Here is a 17,484-nt window from a genome sequence, read left to right as displayed (position 1 = left end):
GTGACAGCTTTACAAATGACAGGTGACAGTTAGGAGGCAGTTCTACTTAGATTAAAATAGCTTGAATTATATTATTTTAACTAAGAGATTGGTTCTGCACAGTCTGCTAGGTACTCACAATATATTTTTTAAATAAATGGGCCTCGCCACGGATCTGGTCAGGTTTTAGACTGGACTCTGGTCTGGTCTCTGCACTTCACAGTGATCTGGGTCAGCTCTGCTCTCTCTCTAGCCTCTCTGGATTCTGAAGATTGATGGATTTGAAGTCTGGATCTCTGGATGTTGTATGGTCCGGCAGAGCGCGTTGCAGCAAATGGAATTGAAGGTCCCTATCTGTCCTGACTGTCTGCTTTTATGTGTTTTGAAAATGGGTGTGTGTGCAGCATCACTAGGCTCTACCCCTCTCCACTTGTCATTGGCCACTTCGTCCGCTTCCCCTTGATTGGGGGAATGAAATGAAGTGTCATCATGATGAGGTCTTTTTATGATACAGAGAACCCACCCCTGTCAAATTACACACAATCTATATTTTGACCCAAAATACATATTTGCACAGGTACACATTTGTTTAAATTTACATGCACCCATCACATATCACAGGAGGTATACCCTGTCCAAATCTGCTCTTCCTGGGAGCTTGCATTGAGAAATGGCGACATTTGCACTTTTTAACTGATTTCGTAATATCGGACATTACCCCAAATTTACACACATGTGCGCAAGGAGTATGGACATTAATTGATGAAGTGTCAGATTTTTAACATGCATACATTTTAAGTAATACCCTCTTAACTGCTAGCTTGCCCCCAGATCATGCCACCGGTTCTAAAAACCTCTTAAAATGTGGGCAGAAAAATCACAAGAATTATGGTATCATTTAAATAATTATGACAAGTCCGTACTATGAGTTATTCATCTTTTTCTAAAACCATATTCTGGCTACAGGGGTGTGGTTTCCCCCCAACACAAGGTTGAATTTCTGGTTTTTCCAGTTCTGCCAAGCCAGCTTGCTCTCACAGGCAGTGCTCCTCCCCTTTACTTCCAGGAGGAAGCCACTTTTACAGCCCCCGTAATAAAACATTTGCCTGAGTCAGGACAGGGCTTTGTTCAATTTCCCGCAGAGCCCAGGTAATTCAATCAGGGAAGTGTCATATCCCTTTTGGTGGGAGCAGCAAAAGGCAGATAGGCCTGGGAACACAGCTGTTGTGCAAGTCTCAACTCCTGTCGGGGGTAGCTGGTGGGCAGAATTCAGTTCCTTAAGCCAGGCCCCAGCTAATGTCACTTTTGTTCCCCAGTTTAAGTCAAGACAATGTTTACATATGCAGCCACAATGCTGATTCTAAGTTTAGAACTATGACATTAAAACAATTGCAACCTATGTGACACTCAAAAGTAGGTCACTCATTTCTTTTAAACATTTAGATTTTTAGTGTCTTTCAGTCCAAATTTACTTAAACTGCTGAAATCCACAGCTCAGCCAGTCTTGTTATAAACCTTCAAGTCACTTCAGAATATAACTCTACATTGGATCCACCTCTCAGTAAGTCTTTCTTTGGCATGCTTTGGGTTCATCTATTCAGTTTCACATACATAAAAAAAATCTGGTGTTGTTTTAAAACGCCGGCTTTCTGATAGTGGTGAGTACTGGTACTGCACCCATTTTTGGGATTTAAGAAAATGTGTTCCCCACAATTCTAGGTTGCTTTTGGCAATCATCATTGCCATTCCCAATGGTTTCAGACTACTGTGTGGGTAGTCCAATGGTGGTTTTAGGCAGTGCCCTTCTGTGCCCATAACATCGGCAAAATGGGTGGCAGCCTATTCTTCATGCACTTCCCTGGGCATTTTCTGGGAAGCTCTGGCCATCATGATGTTTTCAATGCCAGTACTGCACAGTTTTTGAGGTAGGGCTTGGATGCATGGGTAAAAACATCCCACAGAGCTAATAGCGTTACCATTGGAGTCGCCAGGTTATGATGCAGAATAGGTACAACCGCACGACCTGCTGGTAATGTTATCTGCACCCGGCGGGAAATGTACTGAGCTACCGCCCAACTCCTGATGAGGCCCTAAATCCCCTATTCAAGTAGGAAGTAATATGTACAATTAAAAATCATTTCAAATTAGCATGGACAATTATTCATACATTTCAGAAATTACATTCAAGCATTTTTGATTTCCACACACAAATGTGTACTGGATCCAGTCAGTGGTACAACACATATGTTTATGTATTTATTATAGGTGAAGGGAAGTGTGCTCCTACCAGAAACAAAAGTAATAAAACAAAACAGGGCAATCTTTTAAAAATGGTGCTTTACATTTATTTATTTTAGATTTTTAAAGCGCTCATACAGCCCGCTGGCATCGAGGCGCTGTTACATGAATCGTTTTTGTTTATTTAGTTGCGTAATACGTTTTTTTTGTCTTAGTTGCTGGGTATCGAACCTGTGTTGCTTCGTGTCGTTTTGCTTCCAAGGCGCACACGTTGCCACTGAGCTATCCTCCATTGCTAGGGGGTACAGATTGGCAGTTAGTAGAATACCAATATAAGGAACAACACCTATGGTACAAAAAATTGAAAGCACCGAGTTGAACCAATATATCATGCAGTAGCCATTAACATGAAATTTACATTATTTAAAGAGAAATTATCTGGATGACCAGAAGTCGGGAGCGATGCTAGATATCTGCAGGGGAGGTGGGTGAGGGACATTGTAAGTAGAGAATATACTGTATTAAGGTTAATTTAAAACCATGGACAGTGAAGAGTGGGAGAGGGGAATAGTTGGTGATGGAGTTAGTCAGATAAAGAGGAGGAATTTGAAAATATATCTATAGTACACAGACGGCAGCTCAGATACGTGTGGTGGTAGAAGATCAGAGAGGATTAGGGGCCATTATAGACAGTGTGAGTAGCAAAACTTGATACTTCTGCCAGGGGAGCAAAGGAGTAGAGGAGTAGGTTCAGGGGCAGCCCACACTGTAGGAAGATGGTAAAGAACAATGCAGAGATTAAGGTTGTGCTGCAATAGTGGGTATGGTGTGGGCAGATGCCCCATATGTTTCAGAGGGCCATCTTAGCTGCTGTGTCAGTTGATGTGATAAACTGCTGGTGATGAAAGTCGCTGCCAAGGACGACCCTGAGATTGCTAACTTTTGGGAAGCCAAAGGGTGTTCAGTGGAAAGAAAATGAAGGATGTGACATGGGATAGGACAGTTGAGGCAGGGATGTAGTTTACTTCACTTTTGGAGGAGTTGTTCATGAGGCACCTTAGCTCCTTCCGCTGACAGTCAGATAGGGATAGAACAGGGATAGAGGAGGGAAAGGAGAGACTGATTTGCCTGTTATCAGCAAATAAGTTTGTTTGTTTGTTTGTTTATTCATTTCTAATATGCACCAGACCTAAGGGTATCAGGGCGCAGCAGTTACAGGATATGCAAAGCTTATGTTTACAGATTACACAATGGAAAAGTTACAAGACAGAAATAATTCAAACAAATACAATGGGTGTGAACGCAATAGCAATACAATGGGTAAGAGCCCATGATAGCCAATTTACACACAAAGGGTCTTAAAGATCAGAAGACTTGAGCCAATTTATATAGTTAATTCTGAAATTCAGGTAAGGTTGATCTTCTCTGATGGAGTGTGGCAGGGAGTTCCATAGTTGGGCAGCTTTGACGGGGAAGCTACAGCCACCAACATTTGAGAGCTTAAATCTAGGGATAGTGAGACAGTTGGAGTTGGCGAGTTTCATGGGTCTGGTGGATGTTCTCCTATGGAATCTATCTGTGAGATAGCTGGGGGCAGCATTGTTCAGTGCTTTGTGGGTGAGGGATACAGTTTTTAGCTGGATTTTGTTATGAGTTGAGAGCCAGTTATTTTGGTGCCTAATCATAGTTATGTGTGATCTTCTAGCCATACCGAGAGCCGCTCTTAAGGCGTTGTTTAAAGGATTTGTATTTCTGGATGCTCAATTTGTTGGCCCCAATGTAGAGGACATTACAATAATCGAGCCTCGAGAGTATGAGGGCTCTGGCCAAAATGATGAAATTGTCGTTGGAAAGAAAGGGTTTGCTGGTTCTAACGAGCTTGCAAGTGTAAGCAGTGGTAGAAGCCATGACGTTCACTTGTTTGGTAAAGGAGAGGGAGGAATCTGGGTAGAAGCCGAGGGTGTTTACCTCCTTGGCCACCTTAATAAGGTTGGGTTGCCATCAATTAAGAAGGAAGATTAGCCCTGGTCTAGTTTCTTGAGATTGGCGTGGGTACCCAGGATGATGAGCTCTGTTTTGTCATCATTAAGGCATAGACCGTGGGTAGCCATCCATGCCTGGATGATGAGGTACACTCTATTCACCAAGGCCAAATCCTTAACGTAATCCCCTGAAAGTGGGAGGAGAATCTGGGTATCACCAGCGTAATTAGTGTAGGTGATACCAAGATGGTCCAGATCATCAAAAAGGGGCTTGGTAAATATATTGTACAATGTGGGGGAGACACAAGATCCCTGGGGCACCCAGGCATGATGGGGATGGGGTGTGCCGCTGCCGAGGGGGAGAAGACGCTCATGGTCCTGTCGCTCAGGAATGACTCGACCAAGACTATGGCATCTTTGGAAAAGTGGGCAGCCGAGAGGTCAAGCAGAAGAAGGAGGGCAGTTTTCCTTTTGTCTCTTAGCTCATCGACTTGGGACTTGAGGTCGATAAGGGTGGTCTTGGTTCCGTGTAGTGGGTGGAATCCAGATTGTCGCGATCCTAAGAGTTTGTTTGTTTGTTTGTTTGTTTGTTTGTTTATTTTATTCAGTATAGCGCTCCAGACCCAGGGGTAAATGGGCGCTTAAGGATGAGTTACAAGGTTGCAGAATACAAACAGTTATACAATAGTGGCAGAGATATGCCATATATGGTATGTACAGGCAGGTAGTAGGAAACATTTCAGAGTATGTAAAATATATACAATTAGTACTGAGCTTAGTCTATCTGAGGATTATCCTCTCCAGAAGCCAGCTGATGGCTAGTTTTCTGAACAATTGGAAGGATTTGGCCCGTTTAATATTCAGTGGCAGGGTGTTCCAAAGTTGAGGGGCGAGGACAGTGAAGCTCGAGCCTCCCGCTCTTTTGGCAGTGAATCTGGGCACAATGAGGCTGAGAGTATTGGATGATCTGGTGACTCTTGTGTTGGGTTTAAGAGTGAGTTTGTTGGTCAGGTACGGGGGGCTAAGTGGTTTAAGGCTTTGTAGGTGAGGCAGAGGGTTTTTAGGTCAATTTTTTGCTGAATGGATAACCATTTGCAAGATATTCTTGTGTGGGAGATGTGCTCTCTCTTGGGAATATTCAGTGCTGCCCTCAGCGCATTATTTTGGAGGATCTGAAGTTTCTTGATTAAAGCTTGGTTGGCAGCAAGGTAAACGCTATTACAGTAGTCAAGCTTTGATTGTATGAGGGCCTTTGCCAGAATGAGGCAGCTGTTTGTAGATAGAAAAGGTCTACAGGCCCTGATTAGTTTTCCCGTGTATGCGGTGGCTGAGGTAGTCATATTAACTTGTTTGACGAGGTTGGTATTGGCGTCAAGGTAGAAGCCTAACGTTTTCACATTTTTCACAACTGGGATGATGTTGCCATCTATGGTAAAGTTTGAATAATCGGGGTTGAGTTTCTGTAGATTATTAGGGGACCCGACTAGGAGGAGCTCAGTCTTCTCATCATTCAGGCAGAGGCCGTGTGTGGCCATCCATGCCTGAATGATGGTGAAGATTTCGTTAATCCTGGTGACGTCAGTGTTGTAGTTGCCAGAGATGGTGAGGAGTATCTGGGTGTCATCTGCGTAGTTGGTGTAGGTGACACCCAGATGGTCCAGTTTATCAAAGAGGGGTTTCGTAAAGATGTTATAGAGGGTAGGGGAGACGCAGGACCCTTGTGGGACACCACAGGTGATGGAGATGGGGTCTGCTGTGGCCACGGATGAAAAAACCCTCATGGTTCTGTTGGCTAGGAAGGATTGTATCCACATGACAGAAGAGGGGGAGAAGTGGGCAGCAGAAGAGAGGTGGTTGCAGAGAATGTTGTGGTCAACCAAGTCGAAGGCTGCTGAAAGGTCTAGGATGAGTAGGATATCTGCTTTGTTTTTGTCCTTGAGGTCATCAATCTGGCTTTTAAGTTCAACAAGGGCAGTTTCCGTTCCATGTTGAGGGCGAAAGTCAGATTGACGCAGGCCTAGCAGCTGATTGGACTCCAAGTAATCCTGGATTTGCAGATAGGCAACTCAGTCGAAGATTTTTAGCAGGAAGGGGACCGTGGTGATGGGCCTGTAAATGGTGGGAATGGCCAGATCGAGAGATTGTTTTTTTTAGGAGAGGGAGAACCCAAGACTGTTTTAGGTTGTTAGGTACAGAATTGGTTGAGAAGGATAGGTTTACTAGTTTGGAGATGAAGGGGGCGAGGTCTCGCGCCGCGCCTTTGATAATCTGTGCGGGGCAGCTGTCCCCTTTACAATTAGATGGTTTAAGGAATGCTATGATTTTTTTGAGTTTCGGGTATAGTAACCGGTTTGAATGTAAAGCCGGAAGTATTGCTGGTAGGGGTGGGTGTGCTAGGTATTAAGGCGTTACTGTTTGAAAGTTGTAATCTTTTGGATTCGATTTTGTTTTGAAGACCAGTGATTTTCTTAGCTAGTGCATTTTGGAAGCTGGTGCACCACTATGTCCTTTACGCAGGTATCAGTTGGAGGATTCGGATTTTCTAATTCATTCAGGATGGTGAAGAGTTCTTTAGCAGAAGATTGGGCATTGTTTATTCTGACATTATAGGCTTCTTTTTTTGTCTGGATTATCTCTTTCTTGTAGTAGGAGGAAATGGTCGTAAGATTAGTTTTGCTTTCTGCAGAGGCGTTAGTTTTCCATAGGGTTTCCATCTTGGCTTTCTTTTTTCTAAGAATTTTGAGTTCCGGTGTGTACCAAGGGTTCAAGTGAGCTATGGGCTTACATTTGCGTTGCTTTAGTGGGGCAACGGCATCAATGGTGCTAGTTAGGGCATCATTGTAGGTGTCGACTAGAAGGTTAAGGTCGGCGGTGAGGGTCTCTGCGGTGATGTTGCGCTTGTTTCTAGTCAGGCAGGCTGGTGCGTAAGGGCGCTGTTTAGGGTTAGGATTGTTTTGGTAGATGTCGAATAATATGAGGGTGTGGTCAGTCCATACAAGAGGTTGTGGGGCTTTGCAGGTGATATTGCAGTTGTGGTCTGCGACCCAGTCAATAGTTCTACCTTTCTGGTGGGTAGGTAGTGTAACAACTTGGGTGAAGTCATGCTCTGATAAGGCGTTAGCCAGGGAGGCAGCAGGAGAGTCGTTAGGGTCATTAAGCCCTAGGTTAAAGTCTCCTAGGATGATATTTTGGGAGTGGAGCTTGTGGGGACTGGGGGCCTGTAGATAAGTTGCAGGGTAATGGTGCTCTTAGGGGTAGTTTGTACTTTGATGGTGAGGTGCTCGCAGGACTTTAGCGGCGGGAGGTGATGAGTCTGAAGTCAAGAGAGGACTTGAATATGATTGCTACACCTCCTCCGCGAGCATTGGGTCTGTCCGCTCTGAGGATAGAGTAGTTATCTGGAATAGCAAGAGTGAGGCAGGTTCCTGCTGCTTCATGTAGCCATGTTTCTGTAGTAGCAAGGAAGTCAATGTCTCCTGAAAGGATAATGTCGGCAATTTCGGTGGGGTGGGCTACTAGGGATCTAATGTTGAGTAGTGCCCTTTTTAGAGGTGTCGTTTTAGTGGCCTTAACGCTGTCCTTAGTTGTGGTCTTGGTCGCAGGTGTGGTAGGCAACTTGCCAAATGTGGTAGGGAGTCTGGCGCCGAGTCTGTTATTGCGGTCCTGGAGGTAGGCTTGCTTGTGGGGCGGTGAGCCAATGGATTGGGATGGTGAGGGTTGAAAGCAATATGGTCAACTTTAATTATGTTAGAGGTGTTGGGTAGGATATTAGCTAGTGTGGCATTAATTATGGGAGTGGAGTGTTGGAGAGTGAAGTGTGGGAAAGGTGGGAGGGAGGGGAGGAAGGGTGTGGGACAAGGGATGGGGTGGTGTCTGGGGCAGCCTAGTTTAGCTAGTCCATTGTTATATGGTATATAACTGTTGCTGCATGGAATGCTGTTGTTTATGATGCAGAAAGGGAGCATGGTGAGCATGAGCCAAGGGAGCATAGATGGAATTATGCAGTGAGTGGGCAGTTTGGTTGTTAGCACAGCAGAGTGCAAAGGAGGGCAGTTGCAGTAATTGCGACAGGCGGGCAAAGGCTGAAATCGAAATTGCTCCTATGGATATAAAACGGGCGGTTCTAGTAATGCAACAACAGATAGGCATAGGCTAGATTCCAAGTTACTGCTATGGTGCAAAGAGGGCAGTTCTAGTAATGCAACAACAGGTAGGCATAGGCTAGATTCCAAGTTACTGCTATGGTGCACAAAGGGCAGTTCTAGTAATGCAACAACAGGTAGGCATAGGCTAGATTTCAAGTTGCTGCTATGGTGCAAAAAGGGCGGTTCTAGTAATGCAACAACATGTAGGCATAGGCTAAATTCCAAGTTTCTGCTATGGTGCAAAAAGGGTGGTTCTAGTAATGCAACAACAGGTAGGCATAGGCTAGATTCCAAGTTACTGCTATGGTGCAAAAAGGGCGGTTCTAGTAATGCACCAACAGGTAGGCATAGGCTAGATTCCAAGTTACTGCTATGGTGCAAAAAGGGCAGTTCTAGTAATGAAACAACAATGTAGGCATAGGCTAGATTCCAAGTTACTGCTATGGTGCAAAAAGGGCAGTTCTAGTAATGCAACAACAGGTAGGCATAGGCTAGATTCCAAGTTACTGCTATGGTGCAAAAAGGGCAGTTCTAGTAATGCAACAACAGGTAGGCATAGTCTAGATTCGGAGTTGCTACAGGTGCAGAAGAGGACGATTCTAGTAGTGCAATAACGGGTGGGCATAGAGTAAGAATCGAAATTTGCTAGTGAGGCAGCATCAAGGTGGCCCTAGCAGAAGAACGGCATCTGAACCATTACAGTTGTGCAGCAATAGTTTCATTTGAGCGGCAGTGAGGCAGCTGCAGTCATGCAAGGTTCGAGGTTGTTGACGTAGGATGAATGAAAGCTGGGTACTTCTACTAGTGCAGTCCAATGAGTGTACGTTCATGGGGGGGGTTGTAAAGGAGGAGGGGCGCGCTTACCCTGTAGATTGATGGATGGGCCGGGGAGGGTCGGGGTCTGTACCCTGGGCTCGCCGGCATAAGATCTTTTGGGGGAGAGAAATCATTTGGCTACTATAGTTTGTGGCGTTCCAGATATTTTGGGATTTCGCGGTAGGCAATCTTGTTGAGAATTTTTAAGCGAAAAGGCACTGTCGTAATGGGACGGTAATTAGTAGCTATAATTGGGTCAAGGGTTTGCTTTTTTATCAGCGGGAGCACCCATGATTGTTTGAGACTGGTGGGAATAGTGCCAGATGCAAAGGAGGCATTAATGAGTTTAGAAATTAATGGGGCAAGGTCTCTTGTTGCATCCTTTATCAACTGGGCTGGTCAGAGGTCACCCTGGCAGTTGCAAGACTTGAATGAGAGAATAACTTATTCTACCTTCAATATGGATGTTTTGGTAAAGTTAAATCAGTCAGGGGAGTCAGATGATGGTTCTTTGGAGGGTTGGTCAGGGTTGGTAAGCGAGTGAGATAGAGAGTTTAATGAGGCTTTTTTTAAGGCTATTTTGTTTTGAAGTTTGGATACTTTGTTGGAGAGTGCCTGGTGTATGTCTGAGCACCATGTTTTGTCCTTAATGCAGATGTCTGGAGTAGGGATGGGAGTGTGTAATTCCGTAAGGAATAATTGCTTCATACTGGAACTGGCCTTAGAGATACGTTCATTGTAGGAGTTGCATTTAGCTAGGCAGATTTGCTTTTTGTATTGGGATGAGACTTCTGTTAGTTTGGTTTTGTTAGCTTCTGAGGGGAGTGATCTCCAGGAGGTTTCGCAGCTCCTCTTTAGTTGACGTAGATCCTTTAGCTGTGGGTTAAACCACTTGTTCAAAAGTGATAAAAGAAGCCCAAGGAGGATATGAGTTTTCAGAGTGAGGACGTTCAATGGGGGAAAAGGAGGGTTCCTAGTTGGGAGCCTTGATGGTCTCTCACTGATTGGAGAATGGGAGTTGTCAGACATCCACATGATTAGTCTGACAGATAGGATGCGACCCAGTTTAACACTATTTCTTAGAACACTGTGTATGTGAAGGTAAGTAGGAAGGTTTGGCCAATCATATCAAAGATTGCCAATAAATCGAGGAGAAAATGCATGGAGAGCTGAGAGTTTTACTCAGAGGTGCGGAAATTGAACTTTTGCATCAGTGCTGCTTCTGTAGAGTGTATTTTTCAAAACGCAGATTGAAGAAGTTTTAATAGGTAGTTGCTCTCAAGGGCGTAGGCGGTTCTGTTGAATACATCACATTCAATAGTCTCCGAGTAGCAGGGAAGGAGAGAACATGGTTGATAGTTGGCAAGACTTTTCAGGTCAGGAGTGGGTTTCTTGAGTATTGGAAGAACATTGCTTATTCGTAGCCAACAGGAAAGATCTCGGAGCGAGAGAAATGTTAAATAGAAGAGAGGGGTGAAAACAGTAATTGCTTTCAACTTCTTTGATTGTTGTGGGGCAAAGGGGTCAGACGGAGCATGGGTTGGGATGGCTGCTCTGAAGTTGGGAGCCAGTTAAGTGGCAGAGGTCAAGCAGATGGAGTATAAATGTATATTGGGCAGGAGAGGCTGCAGAGAATGGAGAGGGAAGATGAAGAAAAAATTAGGCGAGTAGTCAAAGTGTTCCTGATTTTGGAGAAGTGAAATGGCAAACTCCTCAGCCGAGAGCAAGGAGGAGATTGAGAAAGGGTGAAGAGGAGTCAACATAACTTGTTGGGGAAAAGAGAGCTTGTAGTTGTGGGAGCTTGGAGATACAATGAGATTTGTATACTAGTGAAATTTCACAGGCAATGGCTGTCATGGGTGTAGACAAAGATTGCTTGTAGGAACTAAAAAGACCAGGAGAGAAAACCTCAGCCAGTGTTACCTGATCGAAGACTAGAGGCTGTTTTGAGGGGAATGAAGGTTTAGCATGATAGTAAAGGTCAACAGATACACGAGGGCAGTGTTCAAATCAATATTATTCTTTTCAATAGAGAAAGCCTAAGGTGGGTAGAGAGGAAAAAGAGATGACCGATTTCAAATAGGGAACAAATGCAATAGGTTTTAATGTACCCCAGGTGATAGGGAATGTGAGGAGGGCAGAGGTTGGATGGCAACTGTTAAAGTGAGGCTGTGTTAGTCAGAGAGAGAGAGAGTGGGGTCAATGGTGTGGTGCAATGATGTGAGGCTCCAGGAGAGGAAGATGATGTCTAGTGAGTTGCACTGGTCATTTGTGGGTTGGTTGTGAAGGGCAATCAAAGAGTGGTCAGAGAGGGACGAGTAAACAGTGGCTAGTGGTGATGGTAGAGTGCTTGAAGTCTCTCATTAAAACAATTGGGGCTTCAGTGCTAAAGGAATAGAGAATTTGCTTGATGTCCTGGAAAAAAGATGTGAGGTACATGGTGATAATAGAGTGAGGTATAGAAGGATGTCGTTGGACAACAATGTGCTCAAAAGGGATGGGATATGTGAAATGGTGGAGGAAGGGCAGATGTTACTGATACTGAGTCAGACTCTTCCATGTTGTCTGACCAGTCCAGAGGAGTGCAATAAGGTAATACAGTCAGTGTGGAGAGAAACTAGCTTGGCAGAGTCATGGGAGGAGATTTTGACTTGCATGATGGCCATAAATTCAGCATTAGGGTGGTGAGCATCATTATGAAGCAGAACATCTTGCTGAGAGATTGGGTAGTGCAGCACATGATAGTTAGGTTTGGTGGATAGAAAAGCAGAGGCTCCAAAAAGGAGTTACAAAGGTATATACAAGTTTGTGGGTGGGGTTTAGAGTGAGAAGAGTGGCTGCAGTGTTTCTGTGAGTGATGAAAAGGACAGTAATAAAGTGGGAAGGGCAGGCAAGTAGCTAGGATGGAATAGTACCCAGGGACGTCATTTAGGGGTCGCCAGAGATCGCAACTGCGACCTTTGGGGTCTTCCTTGCAACCTCTGTGGTCACCCTTGCGAACTCTAGAAAAAGAAAAAGAAAAAAAAGAAAAACACACTTTTTTTTGTAATGCAAGCTCGTGGACTATTGCCAGCACCATGTGGCTCTTTAGTTTTGGAGTGGCTGGCTTTCTTGTTAGAGCCCCTTAAAAAAAAGAAGAAAAAGAAGAAAAGGAGTGACACAAGTCTAACACTTTCAACACTGACCCAAATAATGTGTCTTTCTGGAATTATATACAATAATTGATAGACTCATTAAAAGTTTATTTCAGGCACACTTCATGGGGTGAGTCACTGATTTAGTCTGTTCTTAAACGCCTCAACTCAGCCTTTCATCCTTCTGAGGACGATAAATGAGTACCAACACAGGTTAGGTGATATTGGGTGTATATTTTTTCTATATAAAGCGCGTAAGCGTAATTGCTATATAATAACACATCATTATCATTTGGTCATGGACGTCTGCTTGCATTCACAGTAATTTGTTAATATGGGCCTATACACACCGATCTTAACGATACATATGGCGATCCATTCTTGTATGAAATGTACATCACATTATAGTGATATCGAAACCATATTTTTTGTAGTGTACAATGCTATGTGATAGCACTTTCTGTTTTGTCAACAGGTGAAAGGTCGCTTTCCATCGCATCCCGCGATATCACTTCGGGGTGAGATCAAATGACATCACTTCCTGTGATGTCACCAGGGGTCAAGGGTTGTGTTATGTCACTTCCTCTACCCCTGGCATTTTGGTGAAATGACGTCCCTGATAGTACCATGGAATGTATGAAATCTCCATGAGAAGAGAAGTTAGAGTGTGATAGAAAAAGGGTTTAGGATGTGGATGTTCATGGTAATAGTGAAGAATGTGTTGTTAAGGGAGTACAATAGATGTGTTAAGCTAGCAGTGATCACACTATTATTAAAAGGTTAGTGGCAACCAAAAGAGTGACTAATAGTCCGGGAACACCCTCCACAATTAAATAAAAAGGTCAGTAGCAATTAAAGCCAGTAGCCACCAGTACAATTTAAATAAAAGGCTGTATGTACCTATGTCAATTAAAAGAAAAAAACCTTTGCTGACCACCATAAACACTAAATAAAAGAGGCCTACTAATATAATTGAAATGAAAAGCTAACAGTGTCTAACACAATTTAAATAAAAGGGTGATAGCGACCAATAGAATTTAGTGAGAAAAAAATAGCAGAAACCAATATATAACATTGAAATACAATGCCAGAAGTATAACTTCCAAAGACCAGCAGATGGCTGTGAAGTGAGGTACTGAGTTAGTGGAGACACAAGCTTGATTTCATGAGGATGTAGGTGAAGAGGACAAGGGCAGAGAAGATAAAGTGAAGAGTACTTGCATGGTAATGATGACAGTCATCTAAAGAGAAGGGTTAGAGTGGAAAGATAGGCAAACAGATAAATAGGTTATACACTTTGCTGATCACATTTTGCCCAGATATTCAATAGGTTGGATACCCCAAAGAAAAAAGTGTGGAGGGCTTGTGCAAGGTCACTGGCTCGAGCAAACTGCCCTGATGGATTCTGGGGTGCTTCGTGCATTCCGAGTTGTTGTACACAGGCGCCTCCACTTAAAGGGATCTCTCTTTGTGTGTTTCTGTATTTCTAGGATTTTACAGATCAGGTCCCAACAAGGGAGCCTGCAGACCTCCCAGATAATTGCTGTACTTAAGCCCACTTTGGTATTAAGCATGGACTGCCTTGCTTTAGGACATGAGCAGGACCTCTCTTACTATTTTTCTTCAGTCCTGGCATTATAACTGGCCAAGATCAATGTGGCAGTATGTAGACCATTCGTTTTTGGGGCAAGTAAGCCAACTGAAGTATTGTGCCTGGACCAGCTAACTAGAAGTGATACGCAGAAATCTCACGAGGGGTTTTCTTCGATCCCAGACATGTTACCTGCTGAGAACCAATGAGGATGTATGCTGACTGCCACACTGGTTTCTTGGTGCTCCACCCACTGTGTTGTTGCATGCAGGCTACCTATCTGCTTGTAGTTTAATGTAGCATTTCATTTATACTACATTTAATATATATTTGGAGCAGTATCAGAGCGTGTATTTTCTATACGTAAGACTCATGAAATGTGTCCTTGGCCACTAAGCTCAATGTAGGCTGCTGACTACTGGAATACTGTGAACACTGACATATAGAGTGCATTCTAAATGTTTGCTATCCACAGTCCTCCTCCCCTGACAGTGTAGGTGATCTATCTGTGGCCCACACGTATTCTCTAGGTACTGTGCTCAGAAACCAGTGCATCTTAGGTGCAGATACATTTTCACTATAACCCTAAGTAGCCTCATTGTCCTGTGTAGACCTCTTAATCTCCCTTAAGAGAACAAATCAACAAGAACATCCTGGTTTTCTGACTCAGGGTGCAATGTCCCACGACCTCTTCAGGTCCTAGGGCAGTAAAACTGCCTGATTAAAACAGACTATCCTAGGTGGACTGCTGTATGACCAGATGACCAAAAGCTGGTGCAAGCTTCCTATTAGGCAGAATTACACGCAGTATAATTTGGGAACACCATTTGGGAACACCACACGCAATTTGTTCAACAAACACTCAAGGTTTCTTGGCAAAATAATATACATTTATTTACACATTTAGTTAGAAAACATTCCTCTAGTAAGAAGCAGCTCAATATCACACACCAATACACTACAATACTAAACAAATAAGTTGCAGAATAAGTTAGTCTCCCTTGAAGTGGGAGCAAAATGGCACTTCAGTAACTTCCAAAAGGGGTAGAAAAACAAAGGTTATAACAATCAAAAGACAGTTACTTTCATAGGCAGGGCAAATAGTTTCAATTCATTACAAGAGGCAATTCAATTCAATAGGCCTGGGCCAAAGTCAATGGTTCAGTGTCTTGGATAGGATAGCACAGTTCTGGTAGTAAACGGTTAAGTCTTTGACAATGATCTGGGAAGTAGTTTGCATGAAAAAGAGTTATAGGTCGGTTTAGGAGTGAACAAGACTCCAAAGTTGGGAATGTGTCACAAACTTTCACCGAGGCAAAGAGGATTTCTCTACTGCATTTGCACAGTACCTTATGGATGATGAAAAGCTGTAGCTGAGGCAGTTGTTCCTGGCAGTTCCTGCAGATCTCGCTGTTCCTGGGCCTCAGTCATAGGACAAGAGGGAGGATGTCAGGAGGTTCCTGCACCGCACAGGGAAGAAGCCACATGCTTGAAAAAATGTCGGTTTAGGGTGTGAGTGCCTTAAAGTCCACAATCTGGTATCATTCTCATTGGCTATCTGGTTTTCAACAGCACTCTGAAGAGAATCCGACCAGTATGGAGATGGTTTTGCAGGTGGCTTGCGAGTTGGTTGTTCCCACCAGCTCAAGGGAAGATGTCGTCCTTGAAGGGCTTCTCTGTCAAGGGAGTTGTTAGGAAAGATTTCGTAATTGTAGGTAATTTTCCTTCCATGTGGCAACCCCTAAACTTTTTGCTGTTGTTTTTCACCTTGTTCTTGACTTTGCCAGAGAAGTGCAGCCTTCTGCTGCACTCCTCTGGGCTTTCGCTCCTTTCTTACAAGGAAACTGACCTGCCCTTAAGACAGTCAGTACCGGGGAACGCTGTTTCCCGTAGTTTCTTTTATCATGTTGCGGCTTTCGTGCAACATGACACAAGAGGGCACTGTAAGCTAAGTTACAGCTCTCTTGGGTCTCTAGCCTTCTACAGGCCCTAGATACTCGTTTAGGATTGTATCTGATCGGTGCAAGTGATTCAGGGACGGGAATGGTGGCAGCGATCGTTTCTTGTGTTTTGAGCTCCTTTTGGCGTTCTAACCGAGTTTTCCGCGCTTAACCCAAAATGGTGGCCTGGCTCCCAAAATGGCCAGACCACGAGGCTCCTTTGTCCTGTCCGCTGACCGTCTTGCTCCCTTCACCTTCCCCAGGTCGAGCCGACCCGGGGCCTTCCTTATTTGGGCATGTACTTTCCCGCGAAACACGGATGCTTTCGCGGGCTTCTACATGTCTTGTGTGTGCCTCCAGGATGTGGGCTGGGATGTCTGGTCCCAATACACATCCTGGGTGCCAGAGAGTCTAGGGTGGTGTGAATGCCTGGGACCACCGTGGTCCGTGATTGGTCCACGAATGGTGTGAGTGTTGATGAGCGGATCTCCCATTGGGTCCCCTCCGTTTTGGTGCAAAGGGAACCGTGGATAAGAGGGGGCTGGAAACACCACTGCCATGTCGATCTCCTGAGTTCTCACGAACTAAGGAATACCAGAGCCAAGTATCCTGCAACCAAGAGGCTGGACCGAGGAATCACTGGTGACCCGCTGAAGGACTTCTCCTCTGCACTACTGTCGTCTTGTGAAACCCTTTTCACCTTTGATCGAACCAGAAGGCCTGTACTGGTACTTCGACCCTTTGGAATAGCGGGAACAGCTATTCTCTGCATCTTCACCATCTCCTGCCAGTAAGCCTTCGGAAGCGTCTCTGGGCCATCCAGCTGACTGACCAGCTTACATGGGAGTCTTGCTCTGTAACCGCCGCCAGGTTGTGTAGTATTTCGAGTCCTTGTCACTCTCACACGCTTCGTACACTTGGCGTTCCCAAGTCTGAAGTGAGTAGTGTACATTTGGTTCAGATACACACGGCCGCTCCGTTGCCCTGCTGTGGTAACAAACTGTGCGGGTTTCTTCGATTGGGACGTCTTTTTACTCAACACGACGACGAGGCGTTCCCTGCTCTTCTGAACCTGCCAGCTGCTGAAACTGACGCGGAGAAGCCTGGGTCTGCTTGCATCGGGGACCGGTGAGTAGCATAGCTAGGATCTGGTCGCCCTCCTGCAGGAGCCCATTGCTTTTCCCCGCTGTGTAAAACAGCACCCTTTTCCGTACTCGCGCTCTGCTTCTGCCCACTGTGGAGGCTGCGCTTGAGTCGCGGAACTTGTTTTTCTTCTTTTGTGCACTAAACTGAACTGCCTGATTTCCCTCGAAGAGCTTCTCCTTTTGCCCGTTGGCACCAGCGCGTGCAGGTACTTTTGAGCACAAGGCTCCACTCTTCGCAGGGCTCGGACTTCCATCTAGTTAGGTGCCTCTGAAGGTGAACTGGGTCTAAGCATTATTTCGCACTGCCTTTTTCCCTCCCTTTTAGGTGGACTACACATTTCGTGCATATAACGCTTGCAACTGTCGTATTTGTATATATATTGTGTTGATATGGTATGTGTTGGTTTACTATCGTTATATTGTGATTTTCTCGCTACGGTCATTGTTTTAAAGGCCTTGAAATAAATGTGTATATATTTTTTTATATAACAACTGTTTAGAGTAGTTTGTAAGT

This window comes from Ambystoma mexicanum, chromosome 12, assembly GCF_040938575.1.
Source record: "Ambystoma mexicanum isolate Mex_15411 chromosome 12, UKY_AmexF1_1, whole genome shotgun sequence".
Lineage (NCBI taxonomy): Eukaryota > Metazoa > Chordata > Amphibia > Caudata > Ambystomatidae > Ambystoma > Ambystoma mexicanum.
Note: the sequence above shows the minus strand (reverse complement) of the source record.